The 14,254-nt window shown below is 45.1% G+C and overlaps 1 long non-coding RNA gene across 1 annotated transcript; it reads right to left on the reverse strand.

Annotated features, from left to right (window-relative positions):
- Positions 1 to 796: 796 nt before the first annotated feature.
- On the reverse strand, positions 797 to 4,668 carry LOC116358560 (uncharacterized). Its single transcript, XR_004206280.1, has 3 exons — positions 4,525 to 4,668; positions 4,361 to 4,411; positions 797 to 1,092 (listed from the first exon to the last, which is right to left on the reverse strand). It is a non-coding gene; the product is annotated as an uncharacterized LOC116358560 (long non-coding RNA).
- Between the last annotated feature and the right edge of the window lie 9,586 nt (positions 4,669 to 14,254).

The following is a 14,254-nucleotide window of genomic DNA, read 5'->3' on the forward strand; positions in this document are numbered from 1 at the left end:
GAACAGAATTCTGCATGATGCTACAGTATTGTAAATTATAGTAAATATTTTTTATCAATGATTCAAATTCAGTTGGAAAACTTCACCTGGCTGTCCTAGTTGTCAGGTGCTCTGCTTTACTGCTTGTTTACCATTCTATTCTGGGGTAGACAGCTGATGTGTCTGAGCTATGGAATTTGCCTTCTGTACCAGTGGGGTTCTCAATTTTACCATTTCAAAAGGCCCTGCAGGCAAAAGGAAAACTGTTTTCACTATTTCCATCTCTCTCTCTAATCTTGTCAGCTGTACATGGGTTGGGACTTGGGACAAAATAAACAAGACAACTGACACTCACTTTTGACATCACTATCAATCCTCAAGACCTTCAGACATCTATGGCATGGCAGTCTTGTGTCTATCTCCTCACCTGCCTCATAATATTTGGAAAAGATCTTTAAGGTGCAAGTAGAAATTCAGGCTTTAATGGACCTGGGTGGCATGACTTATTTATCAGGTTCACACTCCTGGTTTGGAGATAGTTTTCATCCAACCACTGTTGGTTCACAGGCTCCACCCTCTCCTGTCAGAGATCCCTTTAAAAAATACATGAGCGCATAAAGGTCCCACTGGGCACAGATATAATTTCAATGTCTACTTTTGATTAACATTTGGTTGTTATCAACTAACATGAATTCAACATGAAATCAACAAAACATTTCACCATGTCATTAGATTTAGGTTATAGTTGGGTGAAAAAAATATGAAATTCCCTTACATTGAGGACTTTTTGACCATCCAATCAATTTTACAAATTGATTCAACATCTCAATAAAAAAGGTACAGATCTAGGATGGAATCAGTCTTATACATGGGCCAAACTATGGGTAAGCAGAACAACAGTAGTGATATCATCACCTCCATCTGTGATGAGTAGTTGCCTGGTGAAGTCTATGCCTTACCTAATGTGTGAACCTAAGGGGGGGATCAGAGATCACAAATGTGGACCAGCTCAGGAGGGGTATCGGACTGGAGGAGGATATTGCGTCTGCAGTGGAAGACAGGCAGCTCTGGAGGACCCACTTTTTATCCCATAACAGACGACCAAATCAGCACCTGTACACAGAATCAGATATCGTAAATGTAATTCAATGGTTGCATGCATATTAAGAAGTTCTCTTAACTTCCATCTTACTGAAAGGGACCAACTTACAGTAAAGTTGGCATACAGACAACCTACATTCTGCTTCCCTGTGACTGTCACCCTAGTGGTGTGTTTCACTTCCTATGCTCACATACTGAATTATTCAACAGCTCATCTCTTCACACTCCCTCTACCCCAGTGTAGAGATTTAGAAAAGGATTCATTGCATTGGGCTCTGTACACTGGCCTACATTTCCAAAGGGTTTTGGTCGTTTCAAATAAAAGCTTTTAATGATTAACAGGGAAAGGCTAAGTTAAATAGGTGGAGATTTTTTTATATATATATATATATTAGCTAATGCTCTCAACATCCAGCAGTCTGTCAACTTTAAACTTTTACAGTACAGTAATTACAGTACAAAAAAAGAAGGTGTTCTTGCTCCTATAAGTCACCAGTCATGAACACTTCCCTTATACACTTCCTGTACAGGTTGGCTACATTCAAAGTCCAACTGGATGTGTCTGACCAGTCCTATACGCTCTGACAGTGTTGTTTCAGTTGAGATAGCAGCTCATGCTAATTCTCTATGTCCATGTGAACCCAGGGTGCAGGATTTCATATGTTTGTGTGTGTGCTGTGGTGGCTGTTGGTGTACAGTCTTTGCTAACTCCAAACACACTTCATCTTGCCTCCTTGGGGAGAGTTAATAGAGATCTGGACCTAAGATGCTGTGATCTGTGTGTGTAGCAGCAGATTGCATGAGGTGGGAGGTTGTCATTCCCTCTGATCCTGCATCACAGATTGTAACCTTAGAACCATATCTAATCCCAGATTGGCCCCAATGCCCCATTCATAATGTAGAATGACAAGTTATTTGCAACTGGGGGTCTGGATATGGACACGATAAAGGAGTTCAATACACAATATGCAGGCGTTTTGAATATAACTGACGTGGGTGGTTCAAATCAGAATTTCTGTGATGCCAAACCAGGACACTCATTTTACCTCAGGATAATCCCTTTGTTATGTATGTTACATGACATACCCACATGCTCTTTGTTGCACAAGTCACAAAAAGCTGGGCTTCGAGCTACAAAAAGCCCAGGCATGACAACATATTGTCTGACTTTATGTAACCATAAAATGTTCTCTTGTAAAAATATCTAAAAGTAAAACCACTTACCCTGACTGCACATCTTAAAATAACTTAGTGAAACTAATGCTGTGTGAACAATTAGAGTGCTCAAATGCAAAGCCTAATCTTTTTAAAGCTGCTGTTACAACTCTCAGAGGACGCCTTGCAGGGAATGTTTCTTGACTGGCCAACCATAAAACACTTTAGTGTTTAATTACATTAGGGCTCCCCTGAGACCCTCTTGTTTGACTGAGAGTTAAAATGGTCCTATGAACCCACAACCGCCACAAAACGCTGGCCATATTTTACAGAGCATGATTTGGAGAAAGCAGAGCACTGCCGTTACATAGGCGAAGTGACTGAACACTCAACCTTGTTTGGCTGTGCTTCAAAGTGTGGCCATGTTGGCTACTGTGGTAGCCATTCTGCTTCTGCTGCGCCGGTTCTGTTCAGACCCCCAAATTACAGCCTTATTCTAAAATTGATTAAATAAACAAAGAATCTCAATCTACACAAACCATAATGACAAAGCGAAACCAGGTTTTTAGAAGTGTTTGCAAATGTATTAAAAGTCAAAAACAGAAATACCTTATTTACATAGGTGTTCAGACCCTTTGCTATGAGACTGGAAATTGAGCTCAGGTGCATCCTGTTTCCATCATACTTGAGATGTTTCAACAAATTCATTGGAGTCCACCGGTGTTAAATTCAATTGATTGGACATGATTTGGAAAAGGCACACACCTGTCTATATAAAGGTCCCATAGTTGACAGTGCATGTCAGAGCAAATACCAAGCCATGAGCTTGAAGGAATTGTCTGTAGAGTTCTGAAACAGGATTGTGTTGAGGCACAGGTCTGGGGAAGGGTACCAAAACATTTCGGCAGCATTGAAGGTCCTCAAGAACACAGTGGTCTCCATCATTCTTAAATTGAAGAAGTTTGGAACCACCTAACCTCTTCCTAGAGCTTGCCGCCCGGCCACACTGAGCAATCGGGGGAGAAGGGCGTTGGTCAGGGAGGTGACCAAAAACCCGATGGTCACTCTGACAGAGCTCCAGAGTTCCTCTGTGGAGATGGAAGAAAATTCCAGAAGAACAACCATCTCTGCAGCACTCCACCAATCAGGCCTTTATGTTAGACTGGCTAGACGGAAGCCATTACTCAGTAAAAGGCACATGACAGCCCCCTTGTAGTTTGTCAAAACACACCTAAACGACTGTCAGACAATGATAAACAAGATTCTATGGTCTGATGAAACAAAGATTGAACTCTTTGACCTGAATGCTAAGTGTCACGTGTGGAGGAAACCTGGCAGCATCCCTACAGTGAAGCATGGTGGTAGCAGCATCATGCTGTGGGGATGTTTTTCAGCGGCAGGGACTGGGAGACTAGTCAGGATAGAGGGAAAGATGAACGGAGCAAAGTACAGAAAGATCTTTGATTTAAAAAAACTTCTCCAGAGTGCTCAGGACCTCATACTGGGGCAAAGGTTCACCTTCCAACAGGACAACGACCCTAAGCACACAGGCAAGACAATGCAGGAGTGGCTTCGTGACAAGTCTCTGAATGTCCTTGAGTGGCCCAGCCAGAGCCCGGACTTGAACCCGAACTAACATCTCCAGAGATAACGGAAAATAGCTGTGTAGTGATGCTCCCCTTCCAAGCTGACAGAGCTTCAGAGGATCTGCAGAGAAGAATGGGAGAAACTCCCCAAATACAGGTGTGCCAAGCTTGTAGCATCATACCCAAGAAGACTCTAGGCTGTAATCGCTGCCAAAGGTGCCTCAACAAAGTACAGTGTAAAGAGTAAAGTGTCTGAATACTTAAGTAAATGTGATATCATTTTTGTTTTTTGTAAAAATGTGCAACATTTTCAAAAAAACAGTTTTTGCTTTGTCATTATGGGGTATTGTGTGTAGATTGATGAAGGGGGAAACTATTTAGTCCATTATAGAATAAGGCACTAAATAACGTGGAAAAAGTCAAGGGGTCTGAATATTTTCCAAATGCACTGTAGATTGGTGAAGTAGATTGGAGAATTTGTGTTAGATCATAGCTCTCCACTAAGAGCCATGTGTGCTATTTTTACTTCCCAAACTTACCTCCATATGAACAAACATTCACCACATTCTCTATGGCTGGTGACATGGTCGCTGTGCAATCAACAGAGGAAAGACTTGAGTGTAACACACAGCCTTACAAATAATCACATCCAAAACAATTCAAACAAATCCATTCCACACAGAAATGATAACATGAATAAAACCTGAGAGCCTTTTCCATGACCTGTCCTCTGTATCATAGTTCTAAACAAACTGTCATAGATGTTTCTGCACTGGGTTGTATTACTGTTACGACTTCCGCCGAAGTTGGTCCCTCTCCTTGTTCGGGCGGCGTTCGGCGGTCGAAGTCACCGACCTTTTAGCCATCGCTGATCCTCTTTTCATTTTCCTTTGGTTTTGTCTTGTATCACACCTGGTTCCAATCCCATTCATTACATGTTGTGTATTTAACCCTCTGTTCCCCCTCGTTGTCCTTGTCGGTGATTGTTTATGTGTAAGCATTGTGCAAGATATGTTCTGTTGTGCGACGGGTTTTGTTCCCACTTGTATTATTTTGTATATTTTGGTTTTCAGAGTTTTTGAGCACTTATTAAGTGCTGCTCCATTTATACCAAGTTCGATCTCCTGCGCCTGACTTCCCTGCCACTTACAATTACTATGATTAGTTCTTTACCATATGGACATGAAATGCCCCTGAACCCCGCATACAATTTAAAGGAAGTGTTGACATTTAGACAAATTGAAAACATTCAACGCTGATGTGTTTTGTAATCTTACAGCTACTGTCTTCACAGGTTGACAACCATCAGTCAAGGCTAATCCCACTGCAAGGACATGCTGATGCTTTTTTTTATTTTAGAGAATGTACAAATATTTAATGTTTCTGCTCTAGTTTTCACCTGCTCTGGGTGTTGGTTTGGCTGACACTATTTTAGTTACAAGTATCTTGGGAGTCCATTTCCAGGTATTCTCTGACAACTGCTCAATGCTGGGAAATACTCCAGCCATACTCCAGTCTCCCAAGTCTCTAAGTCTCTCTAGTGGTAAATATTTGTCACGTTCTGACCTTTATTTCCTGTGTTTTGTATTTAGTTAGTATGGTCAGGGCGTGAGTTGGGTGGGCAGTCTATGTTTGATTTTCTATGATTTGGGGTTTTCTATGTTTCAGCCTAGTATGGTTCTCAATCAGAGGCAGGTGTCATTAGTTGTCTCTGATTGAGAATCATACTTAGGTAGCCTGGGTGTCACTGTGTGTTTGTGGGTGATTGTTCCTGTCTTTGTGTTTTGCACCAGATAGGGCTGTTTAGGGTTTCACACGTTTCTTGTTTTGTTGTATCAGTTGTTCATGCGTAAGTTTACTTATTAAAAGAACCATGGACACTTACCACGCCGCATATTGGTCCTCTGATCCGTTTCGCCTCTCCTCTTCGGAAGAAGAGGAGGAAATCCCTTACAGAATCACCCACCAACCAAGGACCAAGCGGCGTGGTAACGAGCAGCGACGACAGCAGCAGCAGCAGCAGCAACAACAGCTGCCAGCATCACAGGACTACACAACTTGGGAGGAGAAAGACAGGTGGGCGGTCGACCCAGGGAGAGTGCCGGAGCCCGCCTGGGATTCAATGGAGCAGTGCAAGGAGGGTTACAGGAGGATGAGGTTGGCGAAGCCAGCACGGCAGTGCGACAGGTACGAGAGGCAGCCCCAAATTTTTTTGGGGCGGGGGCAGACGAGGTGTGGTACTAAGCCAGGCAGCAGACCTGAGCTCACTCCTCGTGCTTATGATAAGCAGCGCATTACTGGTCAGGCACCGTGTTATGCGGTTAAGCGCACGGTGTCGCCAGTGCGTGTCCATAGCCCGGTGCGCTATAGGGCAGCCCCCCGAAAGTGCCGGGCAAATGTGGGAGTGGAGCCTAGGGGAGAGGTGCGTGTAGTGAGCACTAGATCTCCCGTGCTTATCCACAGCCCGGTTCAACCTGTGCCTGCACTCTGGAGGGTCCGGGCTAGAGTAGTTGTCCAGTCTGGGGAAGTGGTGCCAAGGTTGCGCACCAGAGCTCCAGTGCTCCCCCACAGCCCGGTCCTTCAGGTGCCTCCTCCTAACACCAAGCCTCCTGAAGGTCTCCCCAGCCTGGTGGTTCCTGTGGCAGCCCCACGCACCAGGCAGTCTCTCCGTCTCCTTCCTGCAGGTGGTCCCGCCTGTCCGGCGCTGCTGCCGGAGTCTCCCGCCTGTCCGGCGCCGCTGCCGGAGCCTCCCGCCTGTCCGGAGCCTCCCGCCTGTCCGGCGCTGCTGCCGGAGCCTCCCGCCTGTCCGGCGCTGCTGCCGGAGCCTCCCGCCTGTCCGGCGCCACTGCCGGAGCCTCCCGCCTGTCCGGCGCCGCTGCCAGAGCCTCCCGCCTGTCCGGAGCCTCCCGCCTGTCCGGCGCCGCTGCCGGAGCCTCCCCCCTGTCCAGAGCCTCCCGCCTGTCCGGCGCTGCTGCCGGAGTCTCCCGCCTGTCCGGCGCTGCTGCCGGAGTCTCCCGCCTGTCCGGCGCCGCTACCGGAGTCTGAGGCGCCAGAGCCCCTCAGCCCAGAGGCGCCAGAGCTTCTGCCCCTCTGTCCAGAGCTTCTGCCCCTCTGTCCAGAGCTTCTGCCCCTCTGTCCAGAGCTTCTGCCCCTCTGTCCCGAGCTGCCCCTCTGTCCAGTGGGGTCATTGAGAGGGGTGGCCATGGTGAGAAAGCCACGGAGGCGGACAATAAGGCGGACTAAGACAATGGTGAAGTGGGGTCCGCGTCCTGCGCCAGAGCCGCCACCGCGGACAGACGCCCACCCAGACCCTCCCCTATAGGTCAAGGTTTTGCGGCCGGAGTCCGCACCTTTGGGGGGGGTACTGTCACGTTCTGACCTTTATTTCCTGTGTTTTGTATTTAGTTAGTATGGTCAGGGCGTGAGTTGGGTGGGCAGTCTGTTTGATTTTCTATGATTTGGGGTTTTCTATGTTTCAGCCTAGTATGGTTCTCAATCAGAGGCAGGTGTCATTAGTTGTCTCTGATTGAGAATCATACTTAGGTAGCCTGGGTGTCACTGTGTGTTTGTGGGTGATTGTTCCTGTCTTTGTGTTTTGCACCAGATAGGGCTGTTTAGGGTTTCACACGTTTCTTGTTTTGTTGTATCAGTTGTTCATGCGTAAGTTTACTTATTAAAAGAACCATGGACACTTACCACGCCGCATATTGGTCCTCTGATCCGTTTCGCCTCTCCTCTTCGGAAGAAGAGGAGGAAATCCCTTACAATATTGGGATATTTCAAATATTATCTATGGTTGGCTGCTTGGTATGGAGGTCATTTACAATTCTTTATAGGCTTATAATAAAAAAAAATTCATTGGTTTTGATGCAGCAAAATGAACTTCATTGGCTTTGAATGGCAATGAAGATGTCTAGACAGTGTTGTTGTAATATCTGAATAATAATAATGAACTCTATATCAAGCAGCCAACTGTCTGGGAGACTGAGGACTCTTATCATCAATCCATAATGATAGTGTTCAGACAGCATTTTATTATCTCTTTAACACAGATAATGTCAAATCTATTAGCAATTAATCTTCAAAAGCTTTATTGACAAATGCTATCCTAAGCCATTAACGCATGAGAGACAACAGACGAAGTTTCAACCAATTATAACAGCACAATAAATTAGACAAACACACTTTATATTTGACTTTGTTGGCCTTTGCTTTATATGTCAAGTAACTTTCAATTGGAATTAGGGGACACACTACAAAACTTTGTTCCAACTTCAGGTAAAGGAAACCTGTGTGTATTGTGCATTGCATACTGTACTGGCATCTACACAAAGTCATATATAAAGTCCAAATCACCATGACACTTTTGTGAAAAGTAATGAAATAGACCTTTGAGGAGAAATATGCCAATAACAGAGGTATTCAACCGGGGGTCTGCAGCCCCTTGATTATTTGCATTAATATCGCTAGCAAACACACAGAATAAACACATTTTGGAATTATATACCTACAGTAGGAAATAGGAGAATATTTTATTGTTAATGATGTCAACTTTATTTCTTAACTCCTAATATTGAGCAAATGTCACGTGTGCTCCGGCCTCTAGGTCACCAGGCTGCTCATTATGGTGAACACCTGTCACCATCGTTACGCGCACCTGCGCGTCATCAGACTCACCTGGACCCCATCACCTCCCTGATTACCTTCCCTATATATGTCACTCTCTTTGGTTCCTTCCCCAGGTGTTATTGTTTCTGTTCCAATGTTTAGTCTGTGTGTTGTTCGTCTAAATTTTTTACATTTATTTTATTTATTTCACCTTTATTTAACCAGGTAAGCCAGTTGAGAACAAGTTCTCATTTACAACTGCGACCTGACCAACATAAAGCAAAGCAGTGCGACAAAAACAACAACACAGAGTTACACATGGGATAAACAAACGTACAGTCAATAACACAACATAAAAATCTGTATACAGTGTGTGTAAATGAAGTAAGGAGGTAAGGCAATAAATAGGCCATAGTGGCGAAGTAATTACAATGTAGCAATTTACACTGGAGTGATATGTGCAGTTGAGGATGTGCAAGTAGAAATACTGGTGTGCAAAAGAGTAGAAAAACGAAAACAAATATGGGGATGAGGTAGGTAGTTGGTTGGATGGGCTATTTACAGATGAGCTGTGTAAAGCTGCAGCGATCGGTAAGCTGCTCTGACAGTTGACGCTTAAAGTTAGTAAGGGAGATATGTCTCCAACTTCAGTGATTTTTGCAATTCGTTCCAGTCATTGGCAGCAGAGAACTGGAAGGAAAGGCAGCCAAAGGAAGTGTTGGCTTTGGGGATGACCAGTAAAATGCATTTAGTTTTACTTGCATTTAAGAGCAGTTGGAGGCCACGGAAGGAGTGTTGTATGGCGTTGAAGCTCTTTTGGAGGTTTGTTAAAACAGTGTCCAAAGAAGGGCCAGATGTATACAGAATGTTTCTTGTTTTGTTTTATGCTGCATTTATTTATTTATTAAAACACTCACTCCCTGAACTTGCTTACCGACTCTCAGCGCACATCATTACAGCAAATTACACTCATTGGAGCCAATTACACTCACGCACGAATAGGCTACCAGTGCGGCAAGAGGCTGCTGGTAAGTTTTCTTGATTTGGACATACATTTTTTGGCTAATACATGGCAAACCTTTGTTTAAGGCCCAATGCAGTCAAAAATGTGATTTTCCCATTATTTTAAAAATATTTCTACACTGAGGTTAGAATAATATTGTGAACATTATGATAAGGACCTTTTAGTGTAAGAGCTGTTTGAAAAGACATGAAATGTCAGGCTGAAATGTCAGCATAGTTTTGGTTGGATGGAGTTTTGACCTGCCTGGTGACATCAGTTAATAGATCAATCATAAAGAGTTCTAAACCTCTCTGCAAATAACAGCTGGTTTTTAGTTTCCCCCTCTCCACTCAGACCACTCCCAGACAGTTCTTGCTTGAGAAATTGCACTTTGCTAAGAATATATGTCTGTTTCTCACAATTTTTATGTAAAACAATCACAGTAAGGTACTTAATTGTTACCCAGAAATGGCATCCACTATGGACCCAATTTGAGGTACTGGGTCAATGGTCTCAATCAGCAGGGAACCCCTATCCTCATTACTGATGAAGTCAGCTTGGGGAACCAGTGGGGGACTCAGAAATATCGTGTTGGGCTTTTTGTCTGAGTGCTATAGAGCAGGGGGATGGTTGATGGACTTAAGATGATCATTGGAGTGGCCTTGGCCATGAAAAGAAAGAAATGGGATGGTACAATGTTTGATGAAAGGTCCCTCATAAAACACTCACAACCTCATGGGTATACTTTTCAGCACCAAACTGTACGGAGACATACTGTACATTTATAAATGGACATTCTAATTTATTATTTTGTCAATAGTTTGAAATAGCCTTCCTATTTTATCCTTAGAATGAGTGATGACTGCTGTGTTGACTGTATCGGATGTACAACCCTCTGTCAGATGACTGAATGAAACATTTATGGACAGATACTAAGGGGGAACTGGGTGGATTTATATATCATAGATTCGATTTGTTTTCCTTCCACAAAGTTTGCAGGGTTAGACACAATGTCACACAATGTCATTGGAGATTGAATTTACTGTGATGTTTTGCTGCACTTCTCACACATGTCAAATGCATTCAAATCAGTGTTTCTGGTTTATTGTGGTGCTGTGTTTGTCCATACTATAGTCTCTCGTGGACAGATGCACTGAAAATAAATGGTGGTATCATCTGTCGATAGACTGTTGGATGGGACAACTAACAAGGAACTTTGTTCCTAAGCAGATTTTTCTTCAGCGATCATTTGGACATTCAGTTCACGCTGCCTATTCCGTGGGTAAACGAATGCTCCTACCACTGTCTATCCCAAGCATCTTTGACCTGTGTTTTGGCTTACTGCCCCTCATACTGCTTGTATCCACAGTTCTAACTTGGAGGTTGGTGATCTCCCATCCGTTTAGTAACGTGCAGCCAAGTTCTCCGCCTCTCTGTTTATCATACTGGTGCATGTGTGATCAAGCCTGTATTGCTTGTGTGTGCTTGCCATTTCACTGGCAGAGCTTGTTTTCAGGATGAGGGGTGTGGGTTGTGTTTGTGAATGCATTTTAGCTCACAAGCTTGTAGCACAGCTAATACTAGATAGAAAAACACAGCAAAGCTCAATGTGGAAGAGGAATACATATCAAGCACTACACTCCATGAACTACTCAATCAACAAAAACAGTTCTATAAAGATCTAATAGATCTGTAGGAAAATAACTAAGTTCTTCCTGCAACTCTTTATGGATTCTACCAACAAAAGGGTTGATGATCTGTTTAAGGATGTAATGGAATTTAAACACAGTTTGGAATTTACGCAGTCAGAGGAGGAGGAGCTAAAGGGCGCCAATGTCACCAGGCAAACCACATTCAAGACCATGTCTGAGGATTTGGCGCTCTTTCAAAGGACACTACCAATCAAGACCAATCAAGGCGCAATAATATTGTAATCGATGGAATTGAGGACGTAAAGGATGTGAAACTTGGCATGACACAGAAGTCAAGGCCAAGAAACTCCTGGCAGATCAACTCAAACTGGACCCTAAACTCATCGAAAGGAGGAGTGCATAGGAATGGTACTTTCTTCCCCGATGGATGGCCCAGATCTATAGTGGTGAAACTGCTCAGGTTCAAAGACAAGGGGGAGATTCTCAGGAGAGCCAAGTGCCTGAAGGTAACCAAAATCTTCATCAATGAAGACTTCTCCGAAAAGGTACGCCACAGAAGAAAGGAACTGCTGCCACGACTAATTGAAGAACCGAAAAAAGGCAACATCACATACCTGAAGTATGATCATCTGGTTGTTCACCACCCCTCTCGTAGGCCTATGGCAAGTGACTCCGCTACAGTCAACTGAGTTGGCCCACACTGTCACGCTGTCTGTTTCACCTGTCTTTGTGCTCGTGTCCACCCCCCTCCAGGTGTCGCCCATCTTCCCCATTATCCCTGTGTATTTATACCTGTGTTCTGTTTGTCTGTTACCAATTCATTTTGTTCGTAAGAACCTACCATAATTTTGTTTCCCTCTTCCTTGCGCCTATTTTCGAGTTTCCCGGTTCTGACCGTTTCTGCTTGCCCTGAGCCTGCCTGTCGTCCTGTACCTTTGCCCAACTACTCTGGATTGCCGACCTCTGCCTGACCTGACCCGATCCTGCGCCCGCCTGCTGTCCTGTACCTTTGCCCAACTACTCTGGATTGCCGACCTCTGCCTGACCTGACCCGATCCTGCGCCCGCCTGCTGTCCTGTACCTTACACCCTCTCTGGATTATTGACCCCTGCCTGACCTGACCTGTCATTTGCCTGCCCCTGTTTAAGAAACCATGTCTGCACCTGGGTCATACCTTAAGACGGGATACAAACACACATTTATTCTACTTTGTCCATGTGTTTCACCTAACCTCATGACCAAAAACACACATTGCTCTAAATGTCATAACCTTCTGAAGTCTTCAGTGTTATGTGGACTGTGTCAATGTACATTCCATCAGAAGTGAACCGCATTGATAAAGCTAACACAAATGTATGGTTGTATTGGACATGTGAGGCAACACTTGTTTCCGTTCCACAATCTGGATGAATGAGATTGTGTATCTACCTTAGTATGGCAGGATATCAATCCTGATAACATGGTCTTTAACCCATAAGATATTAATGAAGAGAACAATAAATATAAGGATTGTGTTGAGTCAATCCAAGACAAGCTTATTTTCTACCTTTCATTTGAACATTCGCAGTCTTCCTAAAAATCACAACCACCTTGTTCATTATCTGTCTTCTCTCAATCATTCATTTTTCCCTTGCTGCCCTTACAGAAACATGGTTAACTGAAGAGACTACCATGCTTTATGACATGTCTCCTTATAACGCTATTCACCACTGTAGAACATCAAGAGTGGGAGGAGGAATGTTCTTTTATGTTGAATTTATGTTGAATCTCTTTTCATAGAAGTTCACTCCTGCAGAGTATGCCCTGACTTTCCGGACAGTAGCAGCACCCAACGGATGGAATGCGCCGGCGCTCCGCACCCTATTCAGAAGAGGACAAAGAGGTTTAGACGGAGTTGGCATGCAGAGACGACACCCTCTCCTTGGACGCACTCATCGCAATGGCCTTCCGTCTGCAAAACCTTCTTGGGGAGCGTCGGCACCCCCATCGTCTCTCACCCTCCTTCGTTGACCGAGTCAGCCTGAACTCATGGAGGTAGGGGCCACACGCCTCTCAGCGGTTGAGCGACATCGTCGGAGACAGCTGGGGCTCTGTCCCTATTGCGGTCGGGAGGGGCACCAGCTTCAACGGTGTCTGGTACGCTCCAACCCAGGGTCCACGAAAGCAGAGGGACGGCCCTGTGATTATCGTTCTCCTGGGTTAGGTGTGAGTATTCCATCATCATAATTTCCCCCCAAACCCTTTTTAGTATCGATTTAACTAGCTGGCTGTCCCTCATGTATTGTTTCTACAGCTGTAGTGGACTCCGGTGATGCTGGGAACTTTATTGACCAGGCCCTTGCCTCCTCCCTGAACATCACCTCATTCCCACGATCCTCTTCGTTTCCGGTTCAAGCGCTGGATAATTGACCAATGGGATCCGGGACTATCACACACATCACAGCACCACTCACCCTCACTGTGGAGTCCAACCATCAAGAAAGCCTTCCTTTCCTCATCATCAGTGCACCCATACACAAGATCATCCTCGGCCTCCCATGGCTCCAACGCCATAACCCCACCATCTCATGGTCGAGGATGACAATCACAGACTGGGCACCCGAATGCCGGAGGACCCTTCCCTTGTGGTTCCATGTCGTTTGAGAGTCCTGTGGTTGCCCTTCAGCCCAACATCCCAGAGGTATACCAAGACCTGCGGGAGGTTTTCCCCAAGACCCGCATCACCTGTCTCCATCCTCATCACCACTGGAAGTGTGCCATCGACCTGCTTGCAGGCTCTGCGCCTCCACAAAGATGTGTACAGCTGTCGTCGCTGGACATCCAGGTATCACCCGCACTATTCAATCCATCTCTGGAAAGTATTGGTGGCCCACCTTGGAGCAGGATGTCACTCACTACGCCAACTCTTGTTTCGTATGTTCCCAAACTAAATCTCTCTGGCACGCTCCCTTCCAGTGCCTCAGTGTCCCTGGCCTCATCTGTCCATTGATTTTGTCACTGATCTCCCCTCCTCTGATGGTTTCAACACCATTTCGGTGGTTGTGGACAGATTCTCTAAATCCTGCCATTTTATCCCTCTCTCTGGTCTCCCTACCGCTCTCCAGGTCACTGAGGCATTGTTGCAGCAGGTCTTCTGGCATTATGGCCTTCCGGAGGACATTGTCTCCGAC

Source organism: Oncorhynchus kisutch, linkage group LG30 (genome assembly GCF_002021735.2).
Source record: "Oncorhynchus kisutch isolate 150728-3 linkage group LG30, Okis_V2, whole genome shotgun sequence".
In the NCBI taxonomy this organism is placed as follows: Eukaryota; Metazoa; Chordata; class Actinopteri; order Salmoniformes; family Salmonidae; genus Oncorhynchus; species Oncorhynchus kisutch.